Here is a 24,387-nt window from a genome sequence, read left to right as displayed (position 1 = left end):
AGTTGGACCACCTTTCTTGATTGTGTTGACTCAATGAAGACTAGTTGATTGCTCCCCCATACTCCACTATGGGTGAGCCACTCTTCTGCACATCTTCACAAGTCCATTATCACCACAAAGGACGGCAAGCTTCAAGCAGTTGATCTCTTCGTGATGCTCCACTTGAACTTGCACACCGCAACCTAACCCCACAAAGAACTCTCACGAAGACCATGGGTTAGTACACAAAGCATAATTGACAATTCTTACCATACCATGGGATCACTTGATCCCTCTCGGTACATCTTCTGCGCTTTGTGAGTTGATCAACTTGATTCACTCTTGACTTAGTCTTGATCATCCTTGAACCTTTCCAATTCTCTTCATTTGAATGATGTCTTGAAGGTAGACATGAATGATCACACAATCTTCTTCTTCAAGACATGCTTGCAATAAGCTCAACTCTCACATGAACAATCTTTGGATAATTCCTTGAATAACACCTTGGTCGACACAAACTCTCCTTGAAACCAACACATGTACTCCAAGAAAAGCCTATGGACAAAACCTTCAAATATAACTCAAGGCAACCATTAGTCCATAGAGATTGTCTTAAATTACCAAAACCAAACATGGGGGCACCGCATGTTCTTTCAACGTCAAAACGACGCCAGCCCCTAGACCGGCCAACATTTTGGAGCCGTCAAAGTGCATGACCCAGTTTGAATATGTGCCATACTCTTTAGGGAGTTCGACCTCCGTCCATTCTGCGACGAAGTCGGCCAAAACTTGTGACTTGATAGCTCGTCGTGGCTTGTAAGTTATGTCGGACGGGAGGAGCTCAATGGCCCATTTTGCAATCCGACCCGTCGCATCACGGTTGTTTATAATATCGTTAAGTGGCACTTCCGAGGCTACTGTTATTGAAAACTCTTGAAAGTAGTGTCGCAGCTTCCGGGATGCCATAAATATCGTGTATGCAATCTTTTGATAATGTAGGTACCATGAATTGCACGGAGTAAGGACAGTGGACACATAGTAGACAGGCTTTTGAAGGGGGAATTTGTGTCCGTCCGTTTCTAGTTCGACGAGGAGCACTGCGCTTATGACCTGATGGGTTGCTGCAATGTATAATAGCATTGGTTCGCCAATGTTTGGCGCAGCCAGGACTGGGTTTGTTGCCAAGATGGCTTTTATTTCGTCGAGTCCGGCCGTGGCTGCATCCGTCCACTCGAAGTGTTTGGTGCGCCGAAGGAGGCGGTAAAGGGGTAGGGCCTTTTCTCCCAAGCGGGAGATAAAGCGGCTGAGAGCCGCCACGCATCCGGTTAATTTTTGTATTTGTTTGAGGTCCTTCGGGATATCATATTGTGATAGAGCTCGGATCTTGGCTGGATTTGCTTCAATTCCTCTACCGGATACAATGAAGCCCAAGAGCTTTCTGGCTGGAACGCCGAAAACGCATTTTCCGGGTTGAGCTTGATGTCGTATGTTCAGAGGTTATCGAATGTTAGCCTCAAGTCATCTACTAGAGATTCGATATGTCTTGTTTTAACGACCACATCATCTACGTATGCCTCCAGTGTTTTGTCGATCTGGTTTGCCAGACATGTCTGAATCATGCGCTGATATGTTGCGCCGGTGTTTTTGAGCCCGAAGGGCATTGTGTTGAAGCAGAATGGGACGTATGGTGTGATGAATGCCGTTGCGGCTTGGTCTGACTCTGCCATCTTTATTTGATGGTAGCCAGAGTATGCGTCGAGGAAACACAACGAATCGTGTCCTGCGGTAGTGTCGATAATTTGATCGATGCGGGGGAGGGGGAAGGGATCCTTTGGGCAAGCCTTGTTAAGGTCTTTAAAATCAACGCACAGGCGCCAGGATTTGTCCTTCTTTGGTACCATCACCAGGTTTGCTAGCCAGTCTGGGTGTTTTATATCTTTGATGAATCCGGCCTCCAATAGCTTGGCTAGTTCCTCTCCCATGGCCTGTCTCTTAGGTTCGGAAAAACGCCGAAGAGCCTGTTTGACTGGCTTGAATCCTTTTAGGATATTTAAGCTATGTTCGGCCAGCCTGCGTGGGATTCCTGGCATGTCTGAAGGGTGCCAGGCAAAAATGTCCCAGTTCTCTCGTAGGAACTCTCGTAGTGCGGCGTCTACATCAGGGTTTAAGTGTGCCCCGATGGAAGCTGTTTTATTGGGGTCCATTGGATGAACCTGGAATTTGACTATTTCGTCCGCCGGTTTAAAGGAGGTGGACTTGGATCTTTTGTCGAGTATCACATCATCCCTATTCACCATGGAGCGCAGCGCAATCAGTTCCTCAGCCGCTTGGGCTTCGGATAGCGCCTTGAGGGCCAGTGCGGCTGTCTTGTTTTTGGCACGGAGTGCTATGTCCGGATCACTAGCGAGAGTGATGATTCCGCTAGGCCCAGGCATCTTGAGCTTCATGTACCCGTAAAGGGGTATTGGTTGGAAGATTGTAAACGCTTCCCACCCTAGCAGAGCATGGTATCCGCTACTGAACGGGGCCACTTGGAACGTGACTTCTTCGGACCTGTAATTATCCGGCGTGCCGAACACCACATCTAGTGTGATTTTTCCTGTGCAGCGCGCTTCCCGACTGGGGATTATTCCTCTAAAGGTTGTGCTGCTTCGCTCAATGCGGTTCTAGTCTATTTCCATTTTGAAGGGTTTCCTCATAAATGAGGTTCAATCCGCTGCCGCCATCCATGAGTACCTTGGTAAGACGAAAGTTGTCCACTATTGGACTGAGGACCAATGCAGCTGGTGCTCGGGCTGTTCGGAATTTAGGTTCATCACCGGCGTTAAAAGTAATAGCCGTGTCACTCCATGGGTTTATTGTTGCTACTTGGTAGACTTCGGCGCGGAGTGTTCTTTTTCACATATTATTTGATGCGAAAGTCTCGAAGACTGTTAATACTGTACTAGTGTCTCTGGCATGGCTTTCTGTGGCTTCTGGAATTAGAAGATCTTCGCCAATTTTTGCCACCTGCCGGAGTATCCAACATGCTCTAAGGCTGTGAGTTGGTGTGGCGCCCTCTGCACTGTGAATTTTACAGGGTCCATTAAGCCATCCTTCCAGTACGGTTCCGTGCCCTTTAGAGGGATTTTGCTTTTTGGTATTGATCCCGGGTGTCTGGCGATGATGCACCCTTTTATTTCTTACTGGGTTTGTATTCAGTCCCGGATTGTCCCAAAATTTCATTTCGGTTTTCCAGGGGCTTTCCATCGCATAGTACTTTCGTACTATGGACGCCAAGTCAGCGAAGCGTGTAATATCACGGCGAATTATGGCGTTGAGGATTCCCTTGTCCGTGCAATTATTGCAGAAGAATGAAATTGCGTCTTCCTCGCAGCAGTCCTTTATCCTATTCATAACCAGGAGGAATCTGGCCCAGTAATGATGTACTGTTTCTTTGGGATGTCGCCTAATTTGGGATAGATCGCTTATATACGGGTGGGTGGGTGGAATCAAATCCGAAACCTCACCCGATCTGAGACCCAGAGGCCAAGGAGTTTCCGAACTCGGAAGTTTGGATTCTTGGATGCTGTCCAATGAATCTAGCCCGTCGCCTAACTTTAAGTTCAGGTCTTGAGTGATGTGCTCCCCTCCGCGGGTATCCCGCTTGGAGGGATCGGGAATCCGGACATAGCTAGTCCTTAAGATAGATGAAGGGTCGCCGCAATGTCCCTCTACCATGGCAACGTGATGGGTGACCTGGGGAGAGTTAATCTCTCTTAGATCGGGTTTAGGCCCAATCTGGTCGTAATCTGTAGCGACTCCCAGGGCGGCGATGCGATCCAAGAGCTCGTTTAGGGAAGAGAGATCCATTGGATCTAGCTGGTCGGCAAATTCCGAGGTGTGAAGATTGCTTTCGATGACCCGAGAGGTCATCATCGGCACAACAGCCGAACAGGCGGTCAAAAGGAAACCACCTAGCCGGAGAGTTTGGCCGACAGCCAAAGCTCCCTTACCAACGGTGCCATCTTTAAAGACGGGATGAGGCATCCTTCCTGATGGCGACGGCACAGAGGAACTCTCAATGAAAGCACCAATGTCGGTGTCAAAACCGGCGGATCTCGGGTAGGGGGTCCCGAACTGTGCGTCTAAGGCGGATGATAACAGGAGGCAGGGGACATGATGTTTTACCCAGGTTCGGGCCCTCTTGATGGAGGTAAAACCCTACGTCCTGCTCGATTAATATTGATGATATGGGTAGTACAAGAGTAGATCTACCACGAGATCAAGGAGGTTAACCCTAGAAGCTAGCCTATGGTATGATTGTTGTTCTCCCTACGGACTAAAACCCTCCGGTTTATATAGACACCGGAGAGGGCTAGGGTTACACAAAGTCGGTTACAATGGTAGGAGATCTACATATCCGTATCACCAAGCTTGCCTTCCACGCCAAGGAAAGTCCCTTCCGGACACGGGACAAAGTCTTCAATCTTGTATCTTCATAGTCCAGGAGTCCGGCCGAAGGTATAGTCCGGCTATCCGGACACCCCCTAATCCAGGACTCCCTCAGTGCCACCGAACTGTGACTCGGTCTGACCGAGTTCACTAGTTTAGGTTCCAAAAGCTGCTTCGGTATAACCAAGTTTTCAAATCGGTAGATCCGAAATGCTTTCTGTGGAAAACTAGAACTAAGTTTTTGACTCATTCTTTTGCAAAAACCTCTGTACTTTGTGATGCTCATCCAATCTATCTCATCTATATCTATTCACAGGGTCTGCTGTCAGTGGTTGCATCATGTCAGATCAGAGTGACAGTCAGAACAAGTCCGAGGAGCAAGTTCACATAAGTGAGGGCACTAGTCCCTCTAGCAGCTTTGATGAGGCAAGTTCACATAAGTCGCGCCATCCGAGAGAGGAGGGATGGACCTCTTCATGGAGGCCGCACTCGCAGTGGCGATAGAGCCGGATACTGACTTCACCCCTTACGAGAGCCGTGTCGCCGAACCACTGGATTCATCTCCAGCCATGGACTCCGAGCCGCTCACATCCGTGCCCGTCGAGTCTGACTAGGCGCCGATCATGGAGTTCACCTCCGCGGATATCTTTCAGCACTCACCTTTCGGAGATGTGCTAAATTCATTAAGGTCTCTCTCCTTGTCAGGAGAACCTTGTCCGAACTATGTCCGGCTAGAATGGGATGCGGACGACGAAGAAATTCGCTGCCCACCCACCACCCACTTAGTAGCCACTGTCGACGACTTAACCGACATGCTCGACTTTGACGGTATGGACGACGAAGCCGGAGACGAACAGGAACCACCACTCTCAGCGCGCTGGACCGCCACCTCATCATATGATATATACACGGTGGACACCCCCAAAGAAGGCAATGACGACAAGACAGCGGAGGATGACCCCTCCAAGAAGCAACCCAAGCATCAACATCAGCGGCGCCACTCTAAGTCCCGCCACAGCAAGAGCAGTGATACCGGCATAGGAGATAATAACACTCCGGATAGCGCCAAAGACAACAACAATCCCCTCCAGCACGCTGTAGAGCTAGAGGACCAACAAGCTAGCCCTCCAGAGCAGGCAGCAGACGGAGAACTGGAGGAGGACAATTACATGCCTCTCTCTGAAGACGAGGGAAGCCTCGACGACGACGAGTTTATCGTGCCTGAGGACCCCGTCGAGCAAGAGCGCTTCAAGCGCCGGCTTATGGCCATGGCAAATAGCCTAAAGAAAAAATGACAACAACTTCAAGCTAATCAAAACTTGCTAGCAGATAGGTTGACCGAAGTCCTGGCGGCCGAGGAGCATGAACTCGAGCGCCCGTCCAAGAGTTACCCAAAACGCAGGTTGCTACCTCACCTCGAGGAGGAAGCATGGTAACCTCATTCACCAGTGTACGATGCGGCTGACCGGCCACTACGTAGCCGAGCCAGAGAGGCGTTTCAGCCTAAAGTTCAGACCGCACCCCGTCGCCACTCAGTCAAAAATACTAAGGCCCGGGGCAACACAGAGGACCTACGAGACATCTTGGACAATAAGGCAAAAATCGCAAGGTCAATATACGTGACACAGACACGTGCGCCCACATGGGATGATGATTGTCGCATCGGATACTCCAAGAGTAAATCTGGCCGGGCCGAATACAGCAGACAAGACTCATACGAACTACGTCGGGATATAGCCCGGCACAGAGGTGCCGCACACCACCTATGCTTCACCGATGAAGTTATGAATCATGAATTCCCGGAGGGTTTCAAACCCGTAAATATCGAATCATACGATGGCACAATAGATCCCGCTGTATGGATTGAGGATTTCCTCCTTCGCATCCACATGGCTCGCGGCGATGATATACATGCCATCAAGTACCTCCCACTAAAACTCAAAGGGCCAGCTCGGCATTGGCTGAATAGCTTGCCAGCAGATTCCGTTGGCAGTTGGGAGGATCTAGAAGACACATTTCTTGACAACTTTCAGGGCAGTTATGTGCGGCCACCGCATGCTGGTGACTTGAGCCACATAACCCAGCAGCCAGGGGAATCGGTCAGACAATTCTGGACATGGTTCCTGACTAAGAAAAATCAAATTGTAGACTGTCTGGATGTAGAGGCCCTAGCGGCATATAAGCATAACATCCGTGATGAGTGGCTCGCCCGCCACCTCGGCCAGGAGAAGCCGAAATCTATGGCAGCCCTCCCGACACTCATGACCCGCTTTTGCGCGGGCGAGGAGAGCTGGTTGGCTCGCAGCAACAACACATCGAGGAATCCGGATACCTCGGATACCAAAGATGTTAACGGTAGGCAGCGTCGTAATAGACCAAAGCACCGCAATAACGGCGATAACACCGAAGATACGGCAGTCAATGCCGGATTCAGAGGCTCTAGATCCGGTCAGCAGAAAAAAGCCATTTCAAAGAAATACTCCGGCTCCGTCCAGTCTGGATCGCATACTGGATCGCTCGTGTCAAATCCACGGCACCCCCGACAAGCCAGCCAATCACACCAACAGAGAATGCTGGGTGTTCAAGCAGGCCGGCAAGTTAAATGCCGAGAACAAGGACAAGGGGCCGCATAGCGATGTCGAGGAGGAGCCCCGGCCGCCGAACACAGGAGGACAGAAGGGGTTTCCCCCACAAGTGAGGACGGTGACCATGATATACGCAACCCACATTCCCAAGAGGGAGCGGAAGCGTGCACTAAGGGACGTCTATGCGATGGAGCCCGTCGCCCCAAAGTTCAACCCATGGTCGGCTTGTCCGATCACCTTCGACCGCAGAGACCACCCCACTAGTATCCGTCATGGTGGACCCGCCGCACTGGTCCTAGACCCCATCATTGACGGATTTCACCTCACTCGAGTCCTTATGGGCGGTGGCAGTAGCCTGAACCTGCTTTATCAGGATACAGTGTGGAAAATGGGTATCGATCCCTCGAGGATCAAACCCAGCAAAACCACCTTTAAAGGCGTCATCCCAGGTGTAGAGGCCCATTGCACAGGCTCAATCACACTGGAAGTGATCTTCAGATCACCGGATAACTTCCGAAACGAAGAGTTAATCTTTGACATCGTCCCGTTCCGCAGTGGCTATCATGCACTGCTCGGGCGGACAGCATTTGCACAATTCAACGCAGTGCCACATTACGCATACCTCAAGCTCAAGATGCCAGGACCTCGCGCGGTCATAACAGTAAATGGAAACACAGAACGCTCGCTCCGTACGGAAGAGCACACTGCGGCCTTTGCAGCAGAAGCACAAAGCAGCCTATTCAGGCAGACCACTCATTCGGCGTCACGGCCCCCGAACACCTTCAAGCGAGTCTGAAACAAGCTGCAACAGGATCGCCTGGCATGATTAGAGCTCGCCTAGCAATTCGGCCCCGTACCAGTCCCAGTGAAGCGACGAAATCCGTGCCGCGCATACATAACTACGCATTGAAAATACCATGGACATAGGCGGGGGCACAATCAGGACACGCCCCGCATTGTGGCTTAACCACACTAGGGGATGTATACCTTTGACATTCCTTTTCTCTTTCAGGGCCTAACTCTTTGGAAGCCCTTTCCGACAGTACGATTGCCGGACACATTCCGGAAGCAACAACCAAGGCGGCAAGAAGCTAAGATGAACACGGGAACCGCCAGGTGGTCTCTAGTAATACTTGATATACCCGCTTTTCACTATTTATGCGTAGCTTGCCCTAGGATAGGATATTTCGAATTGTCCTACTTTATGCTTATTGCACTACTTGTACCAAGTACACTTCGACGTATCATTTAAATGACAATGCATATCATTAATTTGTCATTGCATTATTTAAGTTTTTCTCTTTCTCTTATATGTCCATTTACGACACTCCGCACCCGCACGTGCGGGTATGTCTTTGGTCAGATGTTGGGTCGCCCGGCTCCCATGCTTTAGTACCTTACGTTCCGCTATATCGGCTAAGGTAGCGGTGGGAGAACTACTGCGATTGTGTCCCGGTTCTTCCGGACGAGCACCTCAGTAGAGAAAGCCAAAAACTGACTGTCATGATAAGGCGAGAGACTGGTCGCTGTTCGAGAGGTCTCAAGTCCTTAAAGACTTTTTCGCTTCGGTCTAGGAGTCGGCCTTGTCCAGCTTAGGCATATATAGCGCCCCAAATTCGGCCCTCCGAATACCAGGGGCTTCGCCAAAAATTTAAAATCATAGACTTCCATGGCTAAGTGAGAGTGATAAAGCATTATAGTCTGATTGCCTGGTTCGTTGCGCTGAACACCTCCCTTGAAGGACCCAAAATCGGGGTAAATAGTGTTCAGGTTTATCCCGAACACCCCAGTACTAGTTACATGGAGATAGAAGCCGACGACTGGCCAACTCCCAGATTTTATAAACGGCCGCACGGAAGGTAATATTTTAAATTAAGAAAGCGTCGCATGGCGCAAACAAACTAGTTTCATATTACAGGATCACATGGGCATATTCATTCAAAAATTACATCCTTGGCACACTCATCTGCCACTAAGCGGGAACCCTTCAGGACACTCTCATAGTAATTCTCGGAGTAGCGATGCTCCTTGCCCTCCGGCGGCCCCTCCTTCACCAGCTTCACGGCGTCCATCTTCGCCCAGTGCACCTTTGCCCGGGCAAAAGCCCGGCGTGCACCTTCGATGCAGACGGACCGCTTGATGATTTCAAGCCATGGGCAGGCTTCCACAAGCCGCCTCACCAGACCGAAGTAGCTGCCGGAGAGGGGCTCTCCTGACCACATCCGGACTATAAGGCCCCTCATGGCCTGTTCGGCCGCCTTGTGAAGTTCGACCAACTGCTTCAGCTGGTCGCTCAAGGGCACGGGCTGTTCGGTCCCAGTATACTGAGACCAGAACAACTTCTCCGTCAAGCTCCCCTCCTCAGCTCGGTAAAACTCCGCGGCATCTAGTACACGGCGGGGAAGATCTGCAAACGCTCCTGGAGAGCTCCGAACTCGGGTAAGAAAAAGGAAAGTCTCCTTCACGTGCTTGCTTTGCATAAAGAATGCCTTACCCGCTGCTATCTTCTTCACCGCGTCAATCTCCTCGAGGGCCTTGTGGGCTTTGGCCTTGGCGCTCCGGATACTTTCAAGCGCCTACGCGAGCTCGGACTCTCACGTCTTAGAGTCAACCTCCAAGGACTCGTGCTTTTTGGCGAGAGCCTCGAGCTCTTGCTGCACCTCGCCTACTCGGGCTTCTTGTTTCTCCCGTTCAATGCGTTTTTTGGCCACTTTGACTTTGGCCTCGGACAACGGCTTCCTCAGGGTCACCACCTCGGTCGTGTCCCCTGACAAATCCATGATGATCCTATTACTTTACACCCAAACTTCTGTTTAGCTATATAAACAGGGGTATTTCTTACCTTTGCTCTCTTCGAGCTGCCTCTTGGTAAGGTCGAGCTCGTCCTCAGACCGCTTCAGGTCCTGCTTCAGCGCAGAGATCTACGCAGTACGTGCGGCAGCGGCCAGCAGTGAAGCCTGCACATACACATAGACATAATCTAATTAGACTCATGAGTCATCATTTGATCCTCTATTTGACTTTTCTTCGCGAACGCCGAACAGAGCATCAGGGGCTACTATCTATGCGGTAAAATTTTCTTATATTTTGATTGCTTACCTCAAAGCCTGTTAGGAGGCTGGCGCAAGCTTCGGTCAGTCCATTTTTGGCGGACTGAACCTTCTCGACCACCGCACTCATGATAGTGCAGTGCACTTCTTCGATGGAAGCGCTGTGAAGCGCTTCCAGCAGGTTGTCCGGTGCCTCTGGTTGGACAGAGGACACCGACACGGATGGTTAGCCCCCTTGACGGGGGACCGCCTGCCGGAGTTCGGAACCATCGAAGGTTCCGGCGTAGTGTCCGGCTGGGGCCTGAACTCGAAGCCCGTAGGAGCCTCGCTCCCTTGGTACCCAGGGTCCGGGAATTCGCTGCGAGGCGCACCCAGGCCACCTCACCTTGGCTTTGTGCCTTTTGAGACAACACCTCGGCGTTGTCCGTAGGGCGATGGGTGTAAGCCGTCGGAGGAGAACCGTTGTTCATATCCGACGAGTCCAAAGAGCCGCTCGACGAGGGTACGTCGAGATGAGCTCGGGACGGACTGCATAATCATGTTCGGCATGAGGAGAGGCAGTGCAATAAAACATACCATGAAGTACTATGGTTTCCAGACACTTACGACTTCGCCAGGGGCTTGTCCCTGGGTAGCCCCTCGTCGCCGCTATCGGCGGCCGTCGTGGCACAGTCCGGAGGGAGGGAGGGTCCTTCCCTTCTTGGATCCTTCGGCCTCCCCGGATGGGTCGGCCTTCCTTTTCTTGTCTCCCCCGGCTGGGGGGAGAACTTTTCTCCTCCTCCTCCTCGTTTCCGTGGGAGGAGTGCACGTCAGAGTCATCAGACGATGAGTCCGATACAACCTTGCGCCGGAGACCCTTTCAGATCCCCGTGGCCTTCTTCTTGGCCTTCTTTGCCGGCACCTCGTAAGGTGCCGGAGTCAGCATCTTCGTTAGAAGAGCTTCTGCAGGATCTTCGGGCACGGGGGCTGGAGAAGCAAGCTGCTCCGTTGTCTCTATCCAGTCCTGTTAATGACATGGAAGCTTAGATCTAGCACATAACTAAACTGGTGCAAATAAATATCCTGAGACATATAAAAGCCTACCGGATTGGCGCGGCGCTTTGCGCTGAGTCCACGATCCTCGTGAGGGAGGGAGGAATCTCGGCGCTCTTGAACAGCACCCTCCAGACATCCTCGTGCGTCGTGTCATAGAGCTCTTGCAGCGTCTGGTGCTTGGCCGAGTCGAACTCCCACAAATTAAATGCCCGTCTTTGGCACGGAAGGATCTGGCGGAAGAGCATAACCTGGACCACATTGACAAGCTTGATTTTTCTGCTCGTCGTGTTTTGAATGCAGGTCTGGAGTCCGGTCGACTCTACCGAAGAGCCCCAGGACAGGCCCTTCTTTTTCCAGGAGGTGAGCCACATGGGGATTCCGGATCGAAATATGGGGGCCGCCACCCAGTTGGAGTCGCGCGGCTCGGTGATGTAGAACCACCCCGATTGCCACCCCTTAATGGTATCCACGTAGGTGCCCTTGAGCCAGGTGACATTAGGCATCTTGCCCACCATGGCGCCTTCGCGCTCTGCTTGCTGGCCGCCCACCACCTTCGGTTTGACGTAGAAGGTTTTCAGCCATAGGCCGAAGTAGGGCCTGATGCGGAGGAAGGCCTCGCACACGACGATAAACGCCGAGATGTTGAGGATGAAATTGGGGGCCAGATCATGAAAATCCAGCCCATAGTAGAACACGAGCCCACGGACAAATGGGTGGAGAGGACATCCTAGTCCGCGGAAAAAATGGGTAAGAAAAACTACCCTCTCATGGGGTTCGGGCGTTGGGACGATCTGCCCCGCATTTGGCAGCCGGTGCGCAATATCCGCAGACAGGTATCCGGCTTCCCATAACTTTTTGATGTTCTCCTCCGTGATAGAGGAGACCATCCACTTGCCTCCTGCTCCGGACATGCTTGGAGTGGTTTGAGAAGAAAAACGCGAGCTTGGGCGCTAGAGCTCGAGTGTGCGGGAATGGGTAGGCGAGAAGGAAGAAGGCGTGGGTGAAAAAAGTAAATCTTTGTCCCTTTATAAGGGCGGAAGAGGCGATGTGTCTCCCCACTTTCCTGGCAAAACCGCTTATTCCCCATGCGCCGTAATTGATGGCGCGGTTGGGTTACCCACATCCGTATTGATGAGAATCCCGTGATAAGGGGAACACGATCTCTGCTTTGACAAGACGTGTCAAGGAAACCACCTCGCGTTATGTCCGGAGCTGGTTAAAAAAAATGGTTCGAATAAAAACCGGGCCATGGCGTAATGTCATGCTGTCAAAACGTGTCAACAGATTAGATTTGTGGGAATATTATTCTCTCTACAGTGGTATGTGGAACTTATTTTGCAGGTCGGACACTGTCCTTGTATTTAAACTCTTCCATGGTGTATTCGGAGGAGGAACCCACCTTGCAATGCCGAAGACAACACTGCGCCGGACTCATCGTCATTGAAGCCTGGTTCAGGGGCTACTGAGGGAGTCCTGGATTAGGGGGTCTCCGGAAAGCTGGACTATATCCTTTGGCCGGACTGTTGGACTATGAAGAGACGAGATTGAAGACTTTGTCCCGTGTCCGGATGGGACTCTACTTGGCGTGGAAGGCAAGCTAGGCAATACGGATATGTATATCTCCTCCTTTGTAACCGACCTTGTGTAACCCTAGCCCCCTCCGGTGTCTATATAAACCGGATGGTTTTAGTCCGTAGGACAAGATACAATCATACCATAGGCTAGCTTCTAGGGTTTAGCCTCTTTGATCTCGTGGTAGATCAACTCTTGTAATACTCATATCATCAAGAACAATCAAGCAGGACATAGGGTATTACCTCCATCAAGAGGGCCCGAACCTGGGTAACATTGTGTCCCCTGCCTCCTGTTACCATCCGCCTTAGTCGCACAGTTCGGGACCCCCTACCCTAGCTTCGCCGGTTTTGACATCGACAGGATGACTGCTATGTAAGATGCTTGCACTAGGTACCGTGCCGATGTCATTGGTGAGATGGTCCGGATAGGGGAGAGCCCATGCTTGAAGAGCCCTGTGAGATTTGCCCCCACCGTGGTGCCGGTGTTTGGAGAAGAATATCCGAGAGAGCCACATGTGCAAGATACAGAAAAATTGATGGCTATTGGAGCGACACGAGGCTTTTCGGGTATCCTTGGGTCAATTGATTGCATGCATTGGTAATAGAAGAACTTCCCCAAAGGTCTGTGCGAGATGTGCCAAGGTTACATATTATATTCGAAGCAATGGCGTCAAAGGACTTGTGGATTTTGCGTGCTTTCTTTAGCTTGTCTAGTTCTCACAAGAACGTGAATGTGCTCCAACGATCTCTCATGTTCAGGAGACTTTACAATGAGAAAGTGTCGCCTTGCAAATATAGTGTCAACGGGAAGGACTACAACATGGGCTACTACCATGCAGATGATATCTATTCTAAGTGAGCGGCAATTTTGAAGACAAGATCCGATCCCCATGGCAACAAACAAAGCTAGGAAGGATGTGGAGAGGGCATTCACTGTGCTCCAAGCTCGCTGGGGAATTGTTCGTGGAGCTGCAATGATGTGGGAATAAGAGATTTTGTGGCAGCTGGTGACATGTTGTGTCATTTTGGACAATATGATTGTCGAGGACGAGTGTGAAGGGGCAGCCCGAACCCATGATTTCGAGAAGCCTGAAGAATAGGCCCACATCCTGGATAAAAAATGCATATCCAATTATGAATTTTCTATAGATGCATCAGAATCTTCAAGACGACTAGTTGCATGTGCAGCTAGTCAATGATATTGTGGAGCATATGTGGACCCATGATGAAAACCATGGAGGGAACCAAGGGTTTTAATGTTTGAATTACGCACTTCAAATAAATTTTATATTTGAACCATGTATTTCATGTATGAACTATGTTTAAATTGCAGAACTACTCAATGATCTTGTGATATTCATGTGTATGCCCGACATGCATGGAATTGCATGGATTTGTCGATTTAGATATGAGGAGCGTGGATGTTTGAGGGGACTTTTGAGGGGCTATTTGGTTCTATCCACATACGTTTAGGGGGGCCATTTGCTAAGTTTGTCTATAGATGCTCTAAGGCTATATCTGATGTGGCACCAACTTTAACAAAAAATGTTAATTTATAGAATCATTGAGTTTACTCTCCGATCTATAGCAGCGCTTTTCAACCACTGAAGAAATCCACAACAAATATAAACAATGCTATCAGGGCATCTCCAACGCGAACCCCTAAACTGCCCGTAATCGTCTGGACCAAGCAGACGAGATGCGATTTGCCATCCATCGTGTTACCACATCGGTTTGTGTAGCGGTCTGGATGTCTGTTTCCCTTCAAGAAGAAAGCAACCCAAGGGGCTTTGGAGGCATCTGGACCGCTGCCACACATGCGTCCGCCACCCCGGTCCCATCCAAAAAACCCTCCCGTGCAAAATACCCTCTCGACGCGAAGCGGTTGCCGCACATTCATGCCAGTTAGCGCCCTTAAGGTGCTATACAAACGGTTTTTAACCCCTTTCCGCGACAACATTTGGAACCGTCATCGAGTGAGTGTGTGCGATTGGGGGAGGGGGGTCCTTCCCACACGACTCAAAAACCGTCAGCGATAGGCCCTCCTCGCTCACACGCTCCGCAAAATGAGGTCGTGTGCGACGGGCGAGCGATCAAATATGATTATACGTACAATTGTGCTAAAAAATACAATTATACATGTCAAACCGTTTCCGGTCGTAAGTACATCCCACACAGTCAGTACCGGCTAAACATTTTTGTTCGTATATACATTCCACATAGTCAAACCAAGGAATACCTTTCTGTTAGTATGTACATCCCACATAGTTAATCCAAGAAGTACATTTTCGTTCGTATATACATCCCACACAGTCACTCCAAGAAAAACATTCCCTTCACAGGTACATCACACACAATTTTCCCCATTAAATCATTTGTGATAGCGTTGCCATCACAGACGATATTAACAATTTTGTCATTTGCATTATTGAATCCATCACACACACTTGTTATGTGGTAAACGTTTGCGCAAGGTGGCCTAACGCAAACAGTTTTCAAGAGGATGTCATGTCTGATTGTTCATTGATCAAACACTGAGGTCATCGCCCATGGTGTTTTCTCAATAACTGTTTGCAATAGAAAAACCCAATTAGCATGCTAATTGCCCTATTATTAATAATCCATTTATTAATCTAATTGAAATTTCATATTAAGCACACAATATATTACATTTTCATATTAAGAAAGTAGGATTTCATAAATGAAATACATGAGAGTACAACATCATATAGCTTCAGCAGTCAGCTACCCCATTACACAACTCTACCATCACCAAGTTTCACATGCAACATATGTAACCTTTCGAAATTAGCATCATAGACGGTACATAGACAAATGGATCTCAATCTGGAAAACTGCTGAAGTGGAAGGCGAATATTGAGCCTTATTGATGTTGAAGGTCTTTGCAACTTTAGGCCAGTGCATGTGGATGATTGACCATCCATCTTTCGTACACTTCAGGAACACTTCGATATTAAACCGTGGGTGTTGTATGAATACCTTCCTCGCCTCTTGACCAAACATGTGCTTTGAGAGGTAATCATCAGTGAACTGCTTTGTGAAGGCCTGAAAACAAGGATATGCAGAAATATCTTCTCTAGATTCGAACGGCGCAAAGGAATTAAAAAGACAGGGTATAACAGTTAGTACCATCTTGTAGTGAACTAATGTCTTGTTCATTATGCAGACAAAGATCTTGTTTTTTGTTGTTGCTAATTTCTTTATCATAACAATCTTTGTGAGTTTCTTGACTTGACTGATATTCATGGACAAATCATTTCCACATATGCAAAAAAGGTCAAACATTGGGTCAAAACCTCTGATAGCAGGACCTACATGTGCAAGACCAAATTGTTAAAAACCTAATATTTAAAAACAAGAAGTGGTAAATGTGTGTTATTAGCTGCAACAAGCCTAATATTTAAAAACAAGAAAACATAGGCATTCAAACTTGTATTGTGCTGGTCTAAGTACACTAGTTATTGGCCCTGTTTGGATCCATGGGTTAGAGTTAGTTCGAGCTAGTTTGGGCTCAAATAGCCCTAAAGTATCGAAACATGAGGGCTAGATTGAGCTAGTTGCGTCTAACCCACCCACAACAACTATCCCACCCAATAGGTGCTGATTGGGGCTAGTTCTCATAGTGCATTTATTGTCAATCTAACACTGTCATCCAAACACCTCTTTGGCTGGAGTTAGTTCATGATTAGTCATTGTTGAGTACCATTGTTATTTAGGAAACGTAGGACCTTGACTTGTACTCCAAGGTGACCGTGTACTCCTATATATATGCCCACTAGGCTCAAGCAATACAATCAACTATTCCACCGATCTCTCTCTCCGTTTTAACTGTCATGAGCTAGAAACTAACTCTAACCTCTAGCTAAGTTAGAGTATCCAAACAGTGCCATTGTTAAATCAAATGGAAAGGCGTGTTAAATACTCCCTCCGGTCCTTTTTATTTTGCATTTAAGAATTTTCTGTAGTCAAACTTCATAAAGTTTGACCTTATTTGTATGAAAACATATCAACATCTACCATGCTAAAGTTATACGATATGAAAATTTAAGTTATGAAACATGTATTGATATTGATTTCATATTGTGAATATTGGTATTTTTTATAAAGTCGGTCAAACTTTACGAGGCTTGACTTTAGACAAATCTGATATGCGAACTTAAAATATTCGGAGGGAGTACAACATGCTTAACAACAACCAAATATAGTCATTCACAGAGCTATTGTTAAAATTGGTATTGATGAAATTGAACTGCACAGTTCATACTAGCACATATAGAACATCACACTATTAATAGCTGAAATAAACAAGGCATACTACGAACAACCAAAGATGGCAATTGAAACTAGACATATGCTAACTACAAACAACCGAACAACCAAAAACCGTAGAAATAAGCAAGGCGTAAGACTACCGACAATGGGAGTAACATAGGTGGTAACATCACACATATTTAGAGAAAATAAATGATGTGGCAAGTAATTAATGAAGAAAGAGAGTGATGTGGTAAAATAGCTATTACTAGTAGTATGAGTAACATCACACACACTGGTACGCATCGGTGCTATACAAATGGTTTTCAACCCCTTTCCGCGACGGCATTTGAAACGGTCGCCAAGTGAGTGTGGGCGATAGGGGGTCCTTCCCACACAACCCAGAAATCATTGGGGATAGGCCCTCCTGGGACATTGTGACGCCCCCGATTCAATCACGCACTAATCATACACGCAAGCGTGTACGATCAAGATCAGGGACTCATGGAAAGATATCACAACACAACTCTACAAATAAAATAAGTCATACAAGCATCATATTACAAGCCAGGGGCCTCGAGGGCTCGAATACAAGAGCTCGATCATAGACGATTCAGCGGAAGCAACAATACCCGAGTACAGACATAAGTTAAACAAGTTCTCCTTAAGAAGGCTAGCACAAACTGGGATACAGATCGAAAGAGGTGCATGCCTCCTGCCTAGGATCCTCCTAAACTACTCCTGGTCATCGTCATCGGCCTGCACGTAGTAGTAGGCACCTCCAGTGTAGTAGGAGTCATCGTCGACGGTGGCGTCTGGCTCCTGGACTCCATCATCTGGTCGCAACAATCGAATATAGAAAGGGGGGAAAGGGGGGAGCAAAGCAACCATGAGTACTCATCCAAAGTACTCGCAAGCAAGGAGCTACACTACATATGCATTGGTATCAATGAATGCGGGTAGTATATGTGGACTGAACTGCAGAATGCCGGAATAAGAGGGGGATAGCTAGTCCTGTCGAAGACTAGGCTTCTGGCCGCCTCCATATTACAACATGTAGAAGAGAGTAGATGGTAAGTTCACCAAGTATCGTCGCATAGCATAATCCTACCCGGCGATCCTCCCCTCGTCACCCTATGAGAGAGCGATCACCGGTTGTATCTGGCACTTGGAAGGGTGTATTTTATTAAGTATCCGGTTCTAGTTGTCATAAGTTCAAGGTACAACTCCGGGTCGTCCTTTTATCGAGGGACGCATATATTCGAATAGATCAACTTCCCTTCAGGGGTGCACCACATTTCCCAACACGCTCGATCCCCTTTGTCCGAACACACTTTTCTGGGTCATGCTCGGCCTCGGAAGATCCACATGTCGCAGCTCCACCTATGAACAACAGAGAGGTCAGCACGCTGGTCTAAATCCTATGGCGCAGGGGTCTGGGCCCATCGCCCATTGCACACCTGCATGTTGCGTACGCGGCCGGTGAGCAGACCTAGCAACCTCCATTACAAAGGAAGTTGCGCTACGCCGTCCAACCCGGCGTGAGCCGCTTATTCGCTGACGTCACGAAGGCTTCGACTGATACCACAACGTCGAGTGCCCATAACTGTTCTCGTGTAGTTGGTTAGTGTGTATAGGCTAGTGGCCAGACTCAGATCAAATACCAAGATCTCGTTAAGCGTTTTATTTTGAAGTAACCGCGGACGCCGACCAGGGCCAAGCCCACCTCTCTCCTAGGTGGTCTCAACCCGCCCTGTCGCTCCACCACAAAGTAACAGTCAGGGGCCATCGGGAACCCAAGCCCACCACTACCTGGGTGGAACCACCTACCCCTTCAGCCCCCAACATCGGTATCACTTGCGGGTACTCTACGAGCCGACCCGACTTTAGTCACAACATGTATTATGTGTAATATGTATAGTATAAACCCGTGATCAACACCCGACGTGATCACGGCCCGATAGTATAGCATGGCAAACTAACAAGAATGTAGGGCCACTGATGATAAACTAGCATCCTATACTAAGCATTTAGGATTGCAGGTAAGGTATGAACAACTGTAGCAACAATGATAGGCTATGCATCAGAATAGGATTAATGGAAAGCAGTAACATGCTACACTACTCTAATGCAAGCAGTAGACAGAGAATTGGCGATATCTGGTGATCAAGGGAGGAGGGCTTGCCTGGTTGCTCTGGCAAGTAGGGGTCGTAAACAACGTACTCGACTGGGGCACCAGCAATGGCGTCAGTCTCATAGTCTACCAGAGAGAAGAGGGGGAAGAAACAACGAATACAACGCAAACAGATGCAGATCGATGCATGACATGACAAGTAGCGGTGCTAGGTGTACCCTAACGCAGTAGGAGGTGATACCGGCGAAGGGGCAACAACCGGGAAAATATCCCCGGTGTTTCGCGTTTTCGGACAGATGAACCGGAGGGGGAAAGTTGCGTGTTTGATATGCTAGGGATGCGTGGCAGACGAACGGGCCACGTATTCGGATTCATCTCGTCGTTCTGAGAAACTTTCATGTATAAAGTATTTTCATTCGAGTTACGGATTATTTTATATGATTTTCTAAAGTTTAATTGATTTTCTGAATTTAGTTACTTATTTAAATCCAACATTATCCAGAACAGTGAATGATGATGCAAGCATGACATTAGAGTGATGTCAGCAGGTCAACTCGTCGGTTGACCAGTCAAACCAGACAGGTGGGTCTAGTGGGACCCATATGTCATTGTCAGGGGCACTAACAGGGGGGTTTAGACTAACTAAATGGGTTAATTAGAGGGTGGGACCCAGTATTCAGTGAGAGATTAAGGTTTTAATTGACCAATTTAATTAATTAGTCATTTATCTATTTATTTTTATGCGTTTATGGCATGGGCTCCGCATGTCAGTGCCACTAGGCTGCCCAGTCAGCAGTTGACTGGGTCAACCCAGTCAATTGGGCTAGCAGGGCCCACTGGCCAGCGTCTCATGGGTGGGGCCTGCCTAGCCACGTCGGCGGACGGCGCCGGAGCGACACCAGCGAGTCAAAACGCGGTGGCGTGGCTCAGGAGGTGGTCGGAAAACACCTACAGGGCACCATTTTGATCGCGGTCGGGCGCGTTATGAAAGTGCAACTATCCCTATGTGGTTTTGGTAATTCCTAACAACATATAGCTCATTGACCTAATGCTATTTCAAGATTAATATTTCAGGAAAGCTCAATGATTGGCATGGCATGGATGAGAAGTGGACCCCTCAAAATGCTAAGGACAAAAGGATTGGCTCAAGCTCAAAGCTCAAGACTCTACATTTTCTATTTTAGTGATCCAAGATCACATTGAGCCTATAGGAAAAGCCAATACTATCAAGGAGGGATGAGGTGTTGCTTAATGAGGCTCTTGCTCAAAATGCTTAGTGATATGCTCCAAAGCCCTCAACTACTTTCTCACATCCACGTATGACCTAAACCAAAAGTTAAACTCGGCCCCACCGATTCTTTCTATCCGGCGCCACCGAGTTCAGATGTCATAGCCACTACCACAAACCCTAGGCAAATCGGTCTCACCGATAGGGATCTCGGTCTCACCGAGATGGGATTGTAATCTCTCTGTTTCCATTCTTAACGTTTCGGTCCCACCGAGATGAGCGATCGGTCCCATCGAGATTGCAATGTAAACTCTCTATTTCCCTTTCGTAACATTTCGGTCTCACCGTAATGAGCGCATCTGTCCCACCGAGTTTACCTGACCAACTCTCTGGTTAGCTTATTACCAAAATCGGTCTCACCGAATTTGTGTAATCAGTCTCACCGAGATTACGTTATGCCCTAATCCTAACCATATCGGTCCTACCGAGTTGCATGTCGGTCCCACCGTAAATCCTAATGGTCACTAGATTTGCTGATTCGGTCCGACCGAGTTTATTAATGCGGTCCCACCAAGATTGGCAAGTTGTGTGTAACAGTTAGATTTTGTGTGGAGGCTATATAGACCCCTCCACCTCCTCTTCATTCGTGGAGAGAGCCATTAGAACGAACCTACACTTCCAACTTACTTTTTTTGAGAGAGAACCACCTACACTTGTGTTGAGGCCAAGATATTCCATTCCTAGCATATGAATCTTGATCTCTAGCCTTCCCCAAGTTGCTTTCCACTCAAATCTTTTTTTCTACCAAATCCAATCCTATGAGAGAGAGTTGAGTGTTGGGGAGACTATCATTTGAAGCACAAGAGCAAGGAGTTCATCATCAACACACCATTTGTTGCTTCTTGGAGAGTGGTGTCTCCAAGATTGGCTAGGTGTCACTTGGGAGCCTCCGACAAGATTGTGGAGTTGAACCAAGGAGTTTGTAAGGGTAAGTAGATCGCCTACTTCATGAAGACATACCGCTAGTGAGGCAAGTCCTTCATGGTTGACGGCCATGGTGGGATAGCCAAGGTTGCTTCTTCATGGACCCTTCATGGGTGGAGCCCTCCGTGGACTCGCGCAACCGTTACCCTTCATGGGTTGAAGTCTCCATCAATGTGGATGTATGATAGCACCACCTATCGGAACCACGACATAAACATCCGTGTCTCCTATTGCGTTTGAATCCTCCAAACCCTTCCCTTTACATTCTTGCAAGTTGCATGCTTTACTTTCCGCTGATCATATACTCTTTGCATGCTTGCTTGAATAGTGGTAAGATTGCTTAACTTGTCCAAAGTTGCTAAAATCTGCCAGGAACTAAAGTTGGGAAACGAATAAGTTTTATTTGGTCAAGTAGTCTAATCACCCCCCTCTAGACATACTTTCGATCCTACAAGTGGTATCAGAGCCTTGGTCTCCATTTGCTTTGATTTCCATAACTTTTGGTAGTCATAGCCTTGGTTTCACAACCTAGGAGAGTATGGCGTCTAGCGAGGGAAATTACCACCATATATGTCCTTACTTTGATGGTACTAATTTTGCTAGTTGGAAGCATAAGATGAAAATGCATATTCTTGGACATAACCCCGCCGTATGGGCTATTGTGTGTATTGGCTTGCAAGGTGAATTCTTTGATGGGAGAGAACCGAACTGTGAAGCTACCGCGGAAGAGTTAAAGATGCTGCAATACAATGCGCAAGCTTGTGATATCCTCTTCAATGGATTGTGCCCCGAAGAATTCGACAAAATCAGCCGTCTTGAGAATGCAAAGGACATTTGGGATACTTTGATCGATATGCACGAAGGTACCGACTCCGTCAAGAAATCCAAATTGGATGTGCTTCAAAGTCAGCTTGACAAGTTCAAAATGAAGGATGGTGAAGGTGTCACTAGAATGTACTCTAGGATTTCTCTTATCACAAATGAGATCGCCGGCTTAGGAAGTGAAGAGATGACCGAGAAATTCATCATCAAGAAGATCCTAAGAGCTTTGGATAGAAAATATGATATCGTATGCACATTGATCCAAATGATGCCCAATTACAAAGATCTCAAGCCAAGAAAAGTCATTGGAAGAATTGTTGCTCATGAGATGTCACTCAAGGATAAGGAGGAGCTCCATAACAAGTCAACTGGTGCTTACAAAGCCTCATGTGAAGCTCCCACATCATCAAGTGAGAAACAAACCTTCAATGAAGAATTGAGCCTAATGGTGAAGAACTTTAACAAGTTCTACAAGAGTAGAAGCAAAGAGAGAAGTTCCAAGTCAAGGTCCTACAATGACAAAAGATCTTCTAGTCGAGAGCGAAATTGCTACAATTGTGGAAGACCCGGACACTATTCAATGAGTGTACGTCACCCTACAAGAGAAGATAAGATTCTCAAAAAAAAGAAGTAGAAGAGAAGAATCACCATCAAGAGAGAGAAGGAGTAGAGATGATCGTTATGAATGAAGAACATCCCGGAGAAGCAAGGATTCGGAAAGGAAGGACAAGTCATCAAGGAGCTACGCAAAACGAAGACATCAAGCTCATGTTGGTGAATGGGTATCTGGCTCCGACTCCAACAATCACTCCGAGAGAAGCTATCACTCCGACTCCGAATATACTCAAGATGAAGGTGTTGCCGGTCTAGCACTTGTGTCAACCAACTCCTACGACATATTTGATTCACCAAATGAAGGACTTGGAGGATGCTTCATGGCTAAAGGCCCAAAGGTATCACACCCCGAGTATGTTGATTTCAATAGTGATGAAGATGACTAGTTAGGTGATGATGATTTACTTGTTGACAACTCTAGTGATGAATACTATGATGAAACGCCAATTAATCATGCTAATCAAGAAAAAACGAATGACAATGATAAGGAGAAGATTGAGTTTCTAACTAAAGAACTAAACACTCTTAAGTTAGCTCATGAAACTATCTTAGGAGATCATCGAGAACTTTTAAGGACTCATATGAAATTACATTTTGAAAAGCGCAACCTTGAGCAAGAGCATGAGTTCTCAAAGGCAATCAATGATGATCTTCTCAAGAAAAGTTCTTCTTACATTGCCAAGCGTTTACTCTTATCCACTTAGATGCTTCAAGTCAAGTCTAGTAACAAGAACAAGAAAGATTCTTCCTCTAGTAGTAACAATAATCGTGCTAAATCCAATGTTGTTGCTTCTAGTAGTTCTCTTGATTCCACTAATGATTCTCTTAGCCAAGTTACACTTCAGCAAGAAAATAGCTTATTGAAGGGAATTATACAGAAAGGTGTTTACAAGAGCCTTGCCGGGAGTAAGCAATTCGAGGAAATTGTACGCAAGTAAGGAAGGCACCGGAAGAACCAAGGTGTTGGTTTTGAACGAAATTTCAATGCCAATGGAGTTGAGTGGGAAGAAGATCAACACCCCAAGACGAAGTTTGTTCCTCAACAAAAGAAGTATGATCCTACTTCCTTCAAAGGGACACAAGCTCAAGATGATCTTCCACCACAAGACCACGAGCAAAAAGGCAAGGATAAGCTTCAAGAGGAAATTGATGCATTTGAAGAAGCACCCAAGGCCTTGGTTAAGTGGGTTCCCAAGACTACATCAAGTTCTACTTCATCAAGTACGATTACAACTTCAAGGATTCCCATCAAGATGATGTGGATCCCGAAGAAGAAGAACTAGAGAGTTCCTGAGGGTGACTCCGCCAACATACTTCACTCTATGTCTATGGAAATCCTTGTTTGTTCCTTGTGGGACTAACCCGTGTAGGTATTGAAAGTGCAACTCACTCCAAAGGATTGCTCCAAATGATCTACATCAACATTGAGCATCCACATCTTCAACACCTACATGAAGTCATCATCGACAAAACTCAAGGTTAGTTCATCCCTCCTAGGGGGGATCTCACATCTAGGGGGAGCTTTACTCTAAGAATTGAGCTGAAGCACTCTAATGGTGTGAACACAACAACGCTTTATGTAAAAGTGGTAACCCCACTTGTGCTTAAACGATGAGTATGACCTATGATCAAATGTTCTCATTTGACTCCTAAGTCAATATACTCATATATAGAT

Source organism: Triticum dicoccoides, chromosome 2A (genome assembly GCF_002162155.2).
Source record: "Triticum dicoccoides isolate Atlit2015 ecotype Zavitan chromosome 2A, WEW_v2.0, whole genome shotgun sequence".
Taxonomy (NCBI): Eukaryota; Viridiplantae; Streptophyta; class Magnoliopsida; order Poales; family Poaceae; genus Triticum; species Triticum dicoccoides.
The sequence above is the reverse complement of the archived record's forward strand: the minus strand, read 5'-3'. Positions refer to the sequence as shown.